The following is a 15,141-nucleotide window of genomic DNA, read 5'->3' as shown; positions in this document are numbered from 1 at the left end:
ACTTTGGAGATTTAACGTGCGCTTTCCGACTGATGCGTATTTCGCACACGGGCCCGGCCAGGCCATTTAATGTGTTTCCGAAAGGGGCGAAAGTGGTCTGTGCAACCCAAGAGAGGGGTTTAGGGGTTGCTTATATAGAATTTGGGAATTTTGAGATTTGGAATAGATGCTGATGGGGTTGGGGAGGAGGACTAAGGGAGCTGGGGTATGGTGGATGTTTGTTTGTTTATGTGATTTTGATTTGGTAAGTTATTGTGTTTTTAGATGCGTTTTATTAGTTCCGTTTTGAATAAGAATACGCCTAAGGCCTTGAAGTTTTCTAGTTTATTTTGTGGGTTTAGTATTGCTTCTAGAGTGAGAGCCTTGTTTAGATTGAGGGTGGTTTGTAATGCGGTTCGATGTGTGAGGTAGTGTGTGCAGTGGATGAGTGCGTGTTCTGGGGTTTCTAGTTGTTTGCAATGTGGGCAGTTACCTGTAGTGTGTTTTTTTATTTTTTTAGGTGGTTATTTAGGTTGGTGTGTCCTGTTTTGAGTTTAGTGATTACTCTGTCGATTTGTTTTGATGGATGGAGAATTTTTGGTTTGGTTAGTGGTTTGCTGAGCACTTTTTTGATTTGGCTATTTGAGTTTAGATATAGGTTATGCCATTTTTTGGTGATTTTTTGCTTGTTTACACTTTTAATTTCTGATTTTGAGATGGGTAAGTTTAAGCTTATTTCTGGGATTTTGAGGGATAGTTTAGCTGCTTTATCGGCGTTTTCATTATCGTATATTCCTACGTGGGCGGGGATCCACAAGAAGGTTTTTTGTTTGCCTGCCTTAGTTACGTCGTTGGAGTTTTTAAGTATTTGATTTATTAATTTGAATTTGAATTTAAAGAGTGAACGATGTCTAACCCTCATGATATATAATGGTATTGTTGTCAGTGATACCATTTATATCATGAGGGTTAGACATCGTTCACTCTTTAAATTCAAATTGATTTAACACAGTTGAGGTATAAACATAGTACCACTCACTGGCTGAGTGATCAGAGGTCGCCACTGAGAAGTGTTCAGTTCAGTGTTCACTGAGTGTTCAGTGTTCATTTAATTTTATTGCAATATTTGCCATGCATAATACCAATACCGGGACAGAGCCTCTACGGGAATGTTGTCATAAAGACACTTTTTAAATGTGAAATTCAATTGAAGTTGTGCTTTATTATGGGAAGAGAGACTGGAAACATGACCGCAATGACGTTAATAAAAGTAAGACGAAACCGTGATATGACAATACTTTTTCAACAAGCGGTATTCTTGAAATGAAGAAAACAGCGAGGAACTTCACAGTCTCATTACATCCGATCCTAGTGCTCGCTACAGCTACACAGAGATCTCAGGATATCCCATTACGGGTCACATTGGAACGACCTTTGACCGTTCAACGAGGTTCTGCTCCGTGTATGGTTAAGGTGACGTATCTGAATATAAGGAGTCCAGTTTAATGAGGTTCTTCTTTGTGAGTTTCCCACAATAAAGAAAATCAGACGAAAGAAGATCTATTCAGTGTCAGTGGTGATGTCTGCAGTCCAGGGAGCCCAGTCTAACGAGGGTGTGTTAACGGTTCAATGAGTTAACTTGCCGCGTCTAACATTGAACAGTAATGATGTTTGGGGCCCAATCTAACGACGTCCTGCAATAAAAGGAATCTAGTCTAACGACAGTCTCTCCGTGGATGTCTTCAAGTGAAGTATAAAAAATAACAGGTGTCCACTATGAGAGTGTGTCTGCAATAACAGTGATCAACGAGGGTCTAGACCGGATGTGCTTCACATGTGTTGTCCGGAGTAAAGGGGGCTAAGTCTAAAGAAGGTCTAGTCTGTGTTTACTTGAAATGAGATGACCGGAGTAAAGGGGGTCCAGTCTAAAGAGGGTCTAGTCTATCTTTATCTCGAACGAGTTGTCCGGAGTAAAGGTCGTCCAGTCCAACAGATGACCGTCTTCAGGCACTACTTTACCAAGTAGAGTTATCGTAGATATTGATGTAAAAGAAATATTTACAACTAAAACTAATAATTCGATGATAATGGTGTCTGATCTCAACATGAACAGCGGTCAAAGACGTGAAAAGAGCATTATTCATTTTCCCACACGACGCCATCAGATTCCTCAGAGCGAACAAGTGGCGGCTGTTGACGTAAGTGGATATATTTATTCCCCTCATGCTTTCCAACTCGAATAAATACTCCCCTCCCGACCGCCAATACTGTCCATGGGCACTGTAATCAGCGGGGTGTAATTGAAAGTGATGGGAGAGTACTTCGTGAGCGCGAGCCCGTCTTCTTGCAACCGTATGTACTCAATTGAGAGAAGGGTTCAAGAAATAAGGCTTTAACGTTGACACATGACATGACGTAAGCTCATTGGAATGTTCTGCGGCGTAAATTAAAATGACGGACGAAGCCTAAGATGTCGCTGTGAAGCCCTCACTAACTGATGTAATCGCTGCCAGGTCGTGTATGTGGATTCCTGGTTTTCAGGTCGAAGTGAAAGTGAAAATGAAATGCTAGACAGAAACCAGAGTGAGTGCGAAGGAGACACCTTCGTCAAGTTTACGCCCTTTCGCTGATACAGTCTCACCTGAACGTTTTCAAACATGTCCTTGTCGGTTGACTGTGGTGCATTGCTTAATAATACCGTATTCGACGCAATAAGCGCTCCGCTCTAATAAGCGCCCACGGAGATATTTGCTAATATATTGGACAATCTCAATTAGCACCCCTTCCGATTGATCAATGTATACAAGACTTATTTATTCGTGTATAATACGCACTCGTGTGTTACATGCACCCTTAATTATGGGCAATTAAATCCTGGAAAAATATATATGTCGTATATAAACATTTCAGACTGTCAGCATAAACCACCAAATTTACGAACTTTCAACTCAACAAAATAAAAAATTTCCTATTAGAGCCCCCTATTTCTAATTTTGAGAGCGCCCTGGTCGCTTATTACGTCGAATACGGTAATTTGATTTTGATGACGGTACAGACATATTGCAAAATCTGCAGCGTTTTTTACCAACTGACACAACAATATTCCAATGCGATTCTGTTAAAGTATGTCTCATGAATAACAAAAAACATTCCGAGAGATTCATGATTATAACCTGCATTTACATTTGACTGCGCATGAAACTGATCAAAATGGACAGATAAATACTATTATGCATAAAACTCCGAACTCCAAAGCTTTGTTGCGGAAGTCACATCCCCATCTCCATCACTAATCCAGCAATCAGCACAGGTCGAACTTAACAACCAATGAAAAATACTTTTCTGTTCCAGAGTTCGACACAGAACTACATTCCAGATAGCGGCCTCGTTCGAGCGATCCCCTTATATATTTCAAATAAGATATTTTACTACAAATCAGAATGAACAGCTGATAATATGTTTTCTTGAGTATTAATTTATGGGAAGGAGGAAGTCCAGGTGTCCCTAGTTGTACATGATAACCGATCCAGTAATATTACCAATATCGTTCATTTTGCACGGAGGGCAACATAAGGTGTCTTGTCAAGCGAACTGGACTAGAAACGAAGTCCGGGGTATTTATCATAATGAAGTGGCGATATGACACACTGGATAATCGTGGATGGTAAAGCATGATCCCAACTTGCACCTCGTCACATTCCACGGCATACCCCTGTTCAATTAAAATGTATTCGTCCGTGGAGGTCCTACTGCCCCAAAATGCGATAGCACAGGCGTCCAGCACAAGCACTCTATAACGCCATACCTTCTCAGCCGAATCCTTCAGTGGTAAATACGAGGTGACGTGAAATCGGGTTTAACGTCGCGTTCAAGATTACTGCACTTACGTAGCAACGTGGATGCATATGTGTTTGTGTGTTTCTGCTTGTACCAGTCCGGAGTGGTGCTGGTTGATGAATGCCATCGTATCACTGTTGTGTGGATCTATGGTGATACTATCAACCACTGAATTGTCTAGTCTAGGTTATATCATTTTCAGATCCCCGTCATATTGCTGGAATATTTCTGAGTGCGGCGTCAAACAACAAACAAACACATAACAGTTTCATCCGTGTCAAATACCTACGACTTCCATCACCTTCGACTTTTCTCCCAAATTAAGCGGACACGCTGTGATAGAACTAGAATAACTGAGTTGTCCGGAGTTGTTCAAAGCGGCGTTAAACCTTACGCTGTTATTTCCATGTGATGCGCGCTCCTCCACTTGCGCCTACTGTCAAGCTGTAGACTGACATCGCCGTTAAATTAGGTCTCTGTCTGGCAAACTTAGGGGGCGGTGAAGATGGGTGGACTATGTATACACAATAGTTTAAAGGTTGAATTCGTGGATGACTAAGTCGTGCTTAAAGGTATAAAAAAACTTGGCGAACTTATGATATCCATGTCATTAAGTGGACACATGTGTCGTGTCTGTTGCTGGCGAAAGGTCAAACTGTCTCAAGTTGAAGGTTTGATCATCGACCTATATGAGTCTTCAAAAGGACACGTATTATCTATGCGTCAGGGAATTGATACACGATTAGGTAGCCATAAAATCAACTAATTATCTTGTGGCTGCAACCGATGGAATAGTTTGCTCACCCTTAACTTATCTCCCTTTACCGCCCACCTTGGCGACGCTTTGAATGGACCCCTGTCTACCTGAAGGAGTAAAGAGAGAGAGAGACAGAGAGAGAGAGAGAGAGAGAGAGAGAGAGAGAGAGAGAGAGAGAGAGAGAGAGAGAGAGAGAGAGAGAGAGAGAGAGAGAGATCAATAATTTTCACCATTGTGATTTTAAAGAGTACATCTATGCCGAACCCTGACTCAATATATATGTCCAGGAGAGGAGCAAATGGACGGATACAGAAGCTTGAAATCCAGGATGCAAATGAAAGCTGGCCTAATTATCTGTGGTCTGGTCTGTGTAAACTGTTTGATCTCAGCTGCATCAACGCCGATACTTACATTCAGAAAAGGACCTCTTCCCCACCTCAATAAACATGAGTGAAACGCGATGTTTGTCTGCCTGGTAACGCGGACGGTCATTATGGCGTACGTTGACAAAGACCACCTCGAATAATGCCTACTCGGGTCAGGACTGAGATTTAAATGGCACACTTGTAAATGCAGTGTGTGACCTTACGTTGTCTATACTTATATGAATTTGGTATTCAGCTTGGTGTTGTTTTATTCATAAAACTGAAGTTAATGATTCTGATTTTAAAAGACAGGTGGTTCCGTGAATAATTTTGACATGGAGCTTATTCAGATCATACATGTATTTCATCATCTTATATTCCACTATTCACCAGGCCAAACATATGACTTAAGGCATTATATAAAACCCAGCTTTATATCTGAGAAGGGGCAGCAAAGGTTTGCATTACAAACTAACAATACTGGTGACTGCGTTGTGTTTAACGCCGCCTTCAGCAATACTCTTGCAATAATATCACGGCGGGGGACATCAGGAATTGGTTCATACATTGAATCTATGTTTGGAATGGAATTGGGGCCTTCGGGGTAACGATTGAACGTCTTTAACCACCTGGGTATCCTTCCACCCATTTGCAACAATAATTATGATCCCTCGATGAACTGTCTGCTTAATACGACCCTATGATTTGGTGTAATATGCACGGTGCATATCAAAAGATTTAGATATGGTCCTTGAGTATCTTGTTTATTGTCGTTTTAGGTGATCAATTGACTTGCCCTTGCATGTGTTTGGGATGTATGCCGCTGATGCGTACATATTTGCCAACACATAGTATCATCACTATCTGGTATTGATTCATAAACTCAGTCAAAATCGTACAATGACGCTTTTGGTATCAATGACGTTTCTGGTAGAGAGTTTCTTATGATAATGGAACTGGTTTAAATTAGGTCGCTTTTATTTTGCCAGCCTCCTAAGCCTGCGCTTTTGGGTTGTCCTTGTACAATCCAAAAATCCCATGTTGACACTGATCCTCCGTGTTTCTCCTTCCTGAAGAGGACATTTGAATTTCAATAACACTAATAAACAACGCCAAAGACATGCTTCAGTTTACAATATCATCCATACAGATAGTTTTTGCTCCACAGCTTTTAACAGAGAGTTCAGAAACTTGCGTGATCTAATGTTTAAGTCATGATGTGCGAAGGTAATGTTCCTTGCACTTGTGGGACCTGTCAGTATTAGCTGTCCAAAAAATTCAACATGAATAAGTGGATCACAGCTATCACACTAAAACAGTGCAAAACATTGTGGGCAATTTCAATTGATTGAACGCATGTGTGTATAAAAGCAGTGCTGCAAACGAATAGATCAAGTTAGGCGTGCATACTGCGACTTCTTGTGGCACGATGGTCAGCTCAGTGTAAGATAACTTGCAAATACTTTTCACTTCTCATGTATTAATTTTTCGAAATTCTTGGACTTCCACGCGTTTTGAACATTGGTCGTTGTCAACGGTAAGTTCAGATGTTCAGAGCGTCTTCAGCGCCAGAGACCCGCATGTGTCTGCCGGGTGTGTTTCTGCAAACGGTGTGAGACATCAGACTATGGCGACAAATTGTCACATGTAGAACCATCGGTAGCTTGTGCCGATAAAGCCTTGGTATATGACGCCACTCAGACAACATTGGCAGCCTTTGCCGGTTGAACGTTTTTGTGATTTGACATATTGGTGCCCCCTTCTTGGTGCTGTGGTTAAAATGTGGATGGATAGGGTGTTTCGAAGTGACATCTAAGTTAGTTTGCTGCACGGTATTCCAAATACTTTTTAAGAGTGTATTCAAACATGGGTGCGACGTACATGCACGTACGAGTTTCGTGACAATACATGAATATCGATTTTGACGCATAATTCGAGGCGACTGAACATTAGCATATTGAACATATGGAACATATACGGATAAACATCAGCTAATATAGTTTGATCCATCAAATATTGTATGCACGCCCCTGTTCTTAACAGTTAGATCACATTTCTGCTTTCCTGCCACGGTATTAGTTTTATAGATGATTTTTGCTCCCCAACCCACCAGTCACTTATGCAGTATCTAACAAACAACGGGTTCTTGACTATGACGCGGTGATATTTACGCGCTGCTGTGAAGTAAAAAAGATCGTTGAGGAAATATATCGAACGTATTGTTGTGCAATGTGAGCTAAAGGAACAAATGTTAACAAACTTTGTATCTGGACCATCTGAGCTTGCATCTCGTTATCTGCGAAGTGAGACTGTGCGTTTGATCCTTCTTGAAAACTCACAACTTAAGTCACGTGAGTTGCTGTCTTCAGAAGATTGGTTTTTGTGTCAACCTATCGAACACTTTGAAAGATGAGATACTTGGCTTGATGAATCGGTTCTGTGCCGAGGCCCGTGGATGCCAAACTGATGCTTAACGGCAGGCAAAGCGGCAAGCCATATCAAGTAGAAACTAGAAGTGAATTGCTGTGGGTTTGTGGTCTGTTGACTGTTAATGAAGTAAACACAGTGGTACTTCGAAAACTCGACTTGCTGGTTGAATCAGTGGTTGGACTGACACTTGAGTGGTGACAATGTCCAAACAAACTGTCACACTTGGCTTGTTGCTCCGAGCGCTGGTCTGGCGGCGTCAAGGTGTACGTAGGCCTGTTACTGTGGAAGAAGGAATATAGAAGCTCGGGATTCCATACACCGTATTTGCCAACTCGGGTAACGTTGGTCACCAGGTAAGACTTTATATGATACAAATCACGTACCTGGTGGCATCTTGTTCGTTCGTTTAGGGGCTCGGTACAAGTCGCTGTTTTTTGTTCAAATCATTCGTTCCCGAAAATGCTGGATAACATCATTTGTCCTCGGGTTTTAAAGAATAAATCGTTCCCTGGCATGGTCTTAAAGATAATGTTTAGTGGGTTCAAAACAAAATGTTTGGTGCCTACTTTCAGCGAAGAATACATCTACATCTTGAAACGCTGACTAAAACATTATTCTGTCTCAAACAAATATAGTAGGTTCCTAAGAATTCGACCAAAGATGTCGAAGATTTTCAGAGTTTACGAAATGTCAAGAATGAGTTTTCTTTGCTCGAACAGCAAAATTTGGGTCCTTGGCTTTATGATAGTTCTTCTAAATATCTACCGAGGCTCTCTTCCTTGAATAGTTCCTTGCGTGTTGGATTTACTTTCTCGATTAGTATATAACCACTTTCGTTTACATTGAAATAAAGGTCATATGGGTTCGCCTAGCGATAAGAACATTAATCCTCTACGCAGAAGACTTTCGCTACGCAGAAGGTTCTATTCCTAACATCGTTACGCCAAGTTGAGTACAATTTTGGATATCCCACAGAGTCATTGTAATGACCTCTTTCTTGCAATAGACCCAGGCCTCAGTTTAAGAACATACATTGTGCCTCCGTTCACGCTTTATAACTTCTATTCAAAAGGTGTAGTTTGGAGTATTGAGTTTTATCTCCCAAATATAAAAGCCAACCATCGGACTTTTTATGAAAAAGGTGAGGTGACAAATTGAGTTGTAACGTCGCAACGTGCATATGTATGTATGTGTGTATGTGTGTGTGTGTGTGTGTCTGTGTGTGTGTGTGTGTGTGTGTGTGTGACAAGTGCTTGTTTTAGCCCCTTAATGCCGAGCGCCAGACAGCGTAACAATAAGTACACTATGCCACCGAATAGTGTTCGCGAAAAGATGAGCCTATCATGCCCCACCAGTGGCACCCGTCAGAAACACACGCAAAGGCAAGTCAAATGTTCACCCGATAAAGAACACGGGGACATATGGTCCAAGTCAAGATAGGGAATTGCATTGGGCATACATGTTTTAAAGGTTTACCGAAGCGGTCCACACATATAATGTGAAATGAGTACATATTGTGTCTTTGCACGGAAACTATTTTTCAGTCATTCTGAAAGGAAGAGATGATGTGTTTTGAAGTCAATAATGTGAATACAAATTGCCAAAAACATTTCCATAATGTCCATCGTATGATTCCGACCATATCCACGTGTGTTAATGAAAAGATGAGCCTATCTTGCCCCACCAGTGGCACCCGTCATAAACACACGCAAAGGCAAGTCAAATGTTCACCCGATAAAGAACACAGGGACATATGGTCCAAGTCAGGATAGGAATTGCATTGGGCATACATTCTTTAAAGGTTTACCGATAAATCCTTGAAAGCTGTAACCCAAACCAAAGAACTTGTGAGCAAGAATCACATGCCGCTCTTCGCAGAAATAGAATGATGGATTGTACCTCAAAATTTGTGAAAACCTAGACAACAAAGTCTGGAGCTGTTGAAATATTACATAAGGAAAGAATAGAAATGTAATCCGTGTACGATATTCTAGTAGTCCCCAAAGGGACCCATCCCTTAATATTTTACATAATCTTCCTGAAGCATCACTGGTAAGAGCACGCGCGAGGCGAGGTAAGTGAGGTAAACTCTGTGTGTGTGTGTGTGTGTGTGTGTGTGTGTGTGTGTGTGTGTGTGTGTGTGTGTGTGTTTGTCTGTCTGCGTCTTCTAGTCAGGACTAATACCGGTTTTGTAGTGCTTGCCCACTGAGATACCACGCCTTAAATTAACAGGAATATCCCCCCTCAGACACAGTGTACTGACCCCGTGCCGACCAGTCTTTGTTTTATCTCCTTAATGCCGAGCGCCAGAAATGGCAACAACAACTACAATATTGAACCGTCTTTTTGAACGACGCGGCCGGGGATCGAACCACCGACTTCCGCTCTCCGAACAGACGCTACATCCACAAGACCACAAGGGTGGTCAGCAGGATTAATAATGGCAGTCCCTCGTGAAGATTCAGGTTAGAATTGGTCTAAAGCAACCTCTGCTTGTCGTAACAGGCAATAATAGTAAACAGTGATCAGCAGTGTGAATAGAACTAAATTGTTATAGAGCTGTTCAAAACATAGTGTTCTCACCCATTGTGTCCAGCATTGAAACAACTTGCCCTCACTCAATAAAAGCCAGAAAACAATTCCCATAATCATAATAAGTCCACTGTACAATTCCGACTTTATCATAAACATATGTTTATGAATAAATAGCAAATCAAACACTTTTATGATGGCCTCCCCTGCTTCCTGATTCAGACATGCACACAAATATTTGTATGGCGCTAAAATTTCAGCTCGAACGCAACTGCGTCTTGAAAACTGTCAACATATTAAAGATCAAAGGCAGCCTTGAAGAAGTAATTCTCGGACTTAAAATTACATAACTGTTATTCTGACTTGATATGAAAGGGAATCTTGTTTTAGAGGTCGGGTCCACCTCTTTCAAAAGAGCGATCACCATACTTTTTGATAGGTTACTACAAAGTTCCCTTCTGTGATAAAGTGCACGTTGTGTTGTCAGGTGAAGACAGACAGGGAGTACTGACACGCGAGTGATGACTTCCTCAGGTGCTTCCGCGATTTGTTCAATTTAGAGCTATGCTTTGAAAATCTGACATTTATCAGGACAACACGCACATGATGAGATTATGTGATGTACTCTAGTGCATGTCTCCCACCTGCCTCACGTATCTATACAGTACACTTGATACTCAAGTGTCACCTGTCTCAACTGTACAAGATATTAAAGGGGCACTGATCTAACGCAATTCCCCGGGACTGGTTGTTGCCTTTGTTATTGTGTTTTCCCAGTGAGTACCCGGATGTATAGCAGAAATCTAGACTAGTTCGCGACCTCTGTTGCGCAATTCGTAAGCGCATTAGTAACTTTATTGGTAGTAATAAGGGCGTATGGTCACATTGATCAACAAAATGAAATACAGTTTTCGAGATAATAAGGAAATGTAGGTATCTTTGAGGGTAGCATCGGTAATGGTGACGAAGTTTTGATAAGTCACCTGCTTGGTAATTTTGCGATTTTCGTTTACACTATTTTGACTTGCAACACAAAGTAAATACTTCACCTGAGCCTTTTTTTATAGTGTGTATATTTTTTTACTGTCAAAATGTGTAACATTTTCAAATTTATTAAACGCCTAAATATTCAGTTATTTTACAAAGTGACTGAAAAACATTTCCATCTGTATTATTATGATAACGAATTCCAAACATTTTCATGTTTAATGTCATCACCAAGAGACTGAAAATTTTACGTTGAAAAGTACATTTCTATGTTGTTTGGCTTCTAATCCTACATAATAATCTGTTGTGATGTTTGTAGGCCCTTTTGATCGTCTTAATCAATCTGGACAGATTTTTGAGTCAAAATGACTGAAATATTTACACATTTTATAAATTGCCTGAGAGAATCACATTTTACAAATTGACGGTAGTATATACACGCTTACAAAGGAAAAGACCTGTGAAAACAACGTCTATCGCGCATTTTAGTATTAAACTATAACCATCTGGGGTATTTCAAAATCCGATGAGCTCCGCCTTTCTTTTTGTCTGTTTGTTTAGGCTGAAGAAATTAATTTACATGCGCCCTTTGTCGAAATCTTTATAGATCACAGTTAACCAATCAGTGTTTATGAAAAAATTCGTAAAACAAATATTGCCACCGGCCTCCAAGTGTATTTAGCTGTCATTGCAGACGGTAGCCAAGTCTCTGGTCACGCTCAGTTGCGTTGCGTATCATCCGGGTACCCACGGGGGCAAAAACAATAACAAAGGCAACAACCAGTCCGGGGAATCGCGTTAGATCAGTGCCCCTTTAAGGTGAGGTGAGGTGAAATGGGGTTTAACGTCGCGTCCAAGGTTATTGCACTTATATAGCGACGTGCATGTACGTGTGTGTGTGTTTGTGTGGCTGCTTGTACTAGTCCGGACTGATGCTGATTTATAGTGCTAGGTCACTGAGATACCATGCCGCAGTTTAACATGAATACCCCACCCAGACACTGTATACTGACTCCGAGCCGACCAGTCCTTGTTTTAGCCCCTTAATGCCGAGCGCCAGACAGGGTAACAACAAGTACCATCTTTTAACGTCTTTTGGTATGACGTGGCCAGGGATCGAAACCCGGACCTTCCGCTCTCCGGGCGGACGCTCTACCACTAGACCACGGAGGCGGTCCCAAGATATTAAGGACGGTGTAATAATATATACAGAATGCGGTGTTTCGGATGCATGTCAATGCACACTGCCACACGTGAGAGAGAGGGGAACATGATCTTATTGATACAATACACTTTCAGTTTGTTTAAGTGTTGCTTTTCTTATCTGTAAATACTATATTTATATCCATGCCAACCTTTTATTACATTTTGATGCTGACTTGTGTACCGATAAAGTCATTACTTTAAGTCTATCACACAAAAATAATCTCAGCCGTAGTCAGATTATGACAGTTGTGCATGTTTTCATGACGATCAAGGGACCAGGTTGACGAACATCAAAGATTGACAAGAATGTTTACAAATAAGTTCAGCATTGAGCGGGAAGGAATATCAAGAACAAAACTAATCATCGTAAAGTATCTCACACAACGTAATGAGGCTGCGGAAATCATGTTGAAATTCCAATCACAATTTGAATGTCCTTTTTGTTATGATGAGAAATGTGTGTTTGCTTGAGCACAAATAACGATAACAGTTATTGAGGAACTGAATGCTAGACCACACAATTATGTGTCGGAGATCAACGTTTGAAGTTAATCAAATGGGAATCCATACGATTTGACTTCCCGCCACAAACATTGACAAACGCAAACTAGTGGTCTTTGGAAAACCTACAAAGTAATTAATGAAATCGGATACAACTGAACCGACACGAGATGGACACAGGAGTGGTCACCTATCTTACTTATGCGTGCCGTCATGTCGAGGAGAAACCGCAGATGACCAGTTGTCCAGCAATGTTCATGTCGGGTAGTTCACTATCAGGTTCAATCATGTGTCTGTCTGAGATGAAATGAAACCAAATAATTAGCTACAAACTACATAGTTCGGGACATAAGTTAGAAATCGGATGATATTTAAGTTCGTTAAAGACCCCCTCTTGCTGCGTGAGGTATTCCTAGGGTACAGAAACGGCAAGCGTCGACGTAGCTGTAGAGTGTGTTCAGCTTCTCTCTGAAGATAGCTTATGGTGATCTCTTATGCCTGACTTGAACCATTTTTTCGGGCGAAGTTAGACCCTTGCCAAGGATAGACGAGCTCATTCCGTGTGATTCAAGGTAAGATGCTGGTTAAACTCGACAAAGATGTAATCCGTTGTCTGTTAGGCTAAGTCACGTTCATAGTTATCGCTGATCTGTTTTGCCAGAACAGGTTATGTGTCTTTATCTTGGGACTATTGGTTCCCCTGGAAGCTGGTATATATTATAAAATCCGCCCAAACCGGACTCTTTCTTTCTATGCAGATGACTGTCAATAACGGACAACGTTTGCTATCATAAATCACATATCTTAACTTAATCATATTTTCTATTTCTTCATCAGCATAATCTCACGTATCCGGACTTTCATCTAAACTGAACTAAACTTTGTCCCCCAGATATTCGTTTTGTAAAGATTACACAGCACGTTCAGGTGTGGTTTTATGCATACTTGAGAACATTCAAAGATTATACAGGATAAATGTTAAGATTTTTTAAATCCCACGATTCCACGTAACAGTGACGTGCAGTGCTTCCATCTTAAACCAGTTGTCGATCTTTGCAATACGACTTTTTTGCAACACGCAGTTTTTATTTGTTGCCGGGTATGTTATTTCCAGTTCTACATTGCTGTGGAGAGGAAGAAGGAAACTTTTCAAAACCCCATTTACCAATAAAATTAAAGTATTGTCCATGGTAAGTGAGACAATGATTTGTATCGTTTGAACTGCTCACTTACGGAGCACCTGTGTTATCTTTCACCTGTATCACCGGGGTGCGGACGGATGAGAGGTGTAAGGGGCCGCAACTCGATTTGTAGTGTTTGTCCTTTGTCGTGCCAGAAACCGCTGGGTTTGGGTTCGAATCTCACAGTTGTCCGGAGTAATTATGATCCTTGACTTCATCAACGTGAAAAAACGTCTCTGATCTGCTTCACTGCAGTGATCTTCACATCCTGTCTATTCTGTCACTTAGCATCAAGACAATTATCTCCAGATAAATGTGAATAAAACAAAAGAACATACTGTTGGTTTCAGAAGCAATAAAAGAGTTAAAATGCAAAAAAAACCGTGGAAATTGTTACAGAATACAAGTACCTTAGAACAATCATGTACAATAAGCTCACGTTGACTGCCAACACGGATGATATTTTCAGGAAAATTAAGATATTTTCATGTAGGCGGAAATAGTATATATATTTATTCCACCATTGTTTTGTTGAAAGTATTTCAGCTGTTTCCATTTAATGTTGAAAGGGCTCTCTCAATATCAAAAAGAAATCTTAACTCACCTCAACTGTTTTGATGACGATTTACAATTTCCGGGGTTCCGTTTGATCACGTATCCTTCCTTTTTCACACTAGCGTTCTTAATCTTTCGAATAAAATTTTATATGAATTCGCAGTATGTTTGTATTTTTTTGGACGGCGACAGCTAATGCCACATCTGAGAACAAACAGATCCAAAAAATATTTAATCCCTACAAGTATTCGGTTTTAATATTGTTGTTACTGAAATACGTTTTCCTTTAATATTTCATGTTTTATGGTTGTTATCATTGTTGTATTCGTGTGTATTAGAGGTATCTCAAAGCGTGTTTTGTATGTGTTTTTTAAATACAATGCGTATGTTATTTACTTTTGCACTTCTACTTTGTCAGCACAATTTATGAGCCAATCAAAACCTGCATTACAATGGACACCAAATTCGTCGTTGCACGAATCACTTAAAAGTCATAACCTTCAATTCTGATCATCTGTGAATAGTTGTGCGTGTTTCCGACGTCTCGTCGAAAAAACGATATATTCCTGATTAAAAAGTATTCCGGATCGCTAGCTTGCAAATCAGGATCCACACATAGAATAACAACTTTTATTATATGCTTAAATGTGTTAAAGACAGAGTTTTTTGAAGTTGAGAAAAGTGATATTTATTTATTGCAGTGAACATAACACTTGATATTTTACTGCTGTGAACATAACACTTTCACGGAACTATTGTCATACAAGAGTGACCTCCCCTCAAATTGTCTCCCTTTATAGTTAGTGTCTTG

The 15,141-nt window shown here is 40.6% G+C and overlaps 1 protein-coding gene across 1 annotated transcript in view; it reads left to right on the top strand.

The window, feature by feature from the left end:
- LOC139471675 (cholecystokinin receptor type A-like) overlaps nt 1-15,141 on the top strand; it is an 81,471-nt gene that overhangs the window by 58,768 nt on the left and 7,562 nt on the right. The gene's annotated exons all lie outside the window — the stretch shown is intronic.

The sequence above is a fragment of the Haliotis cracherodii genome, unplaced genomic scaffold, assembly GCF_022045235.1.
Source record: "Haliotis cracherodii isolate W230 unplaced genomic scaffold, xgHalCrac1.p SCAF_23, whole genome shotgun sequence".
NCBI classification, from domain to species: Eukaryota; Metazoa; Mollusca; class Gastropoda; order Lepetellida; family Haliotidae; genus Haliotis; species Haliotis cracherodii.
This window is presented reverse-complemented; position numbering and strand designations above follow the sequence as displayed.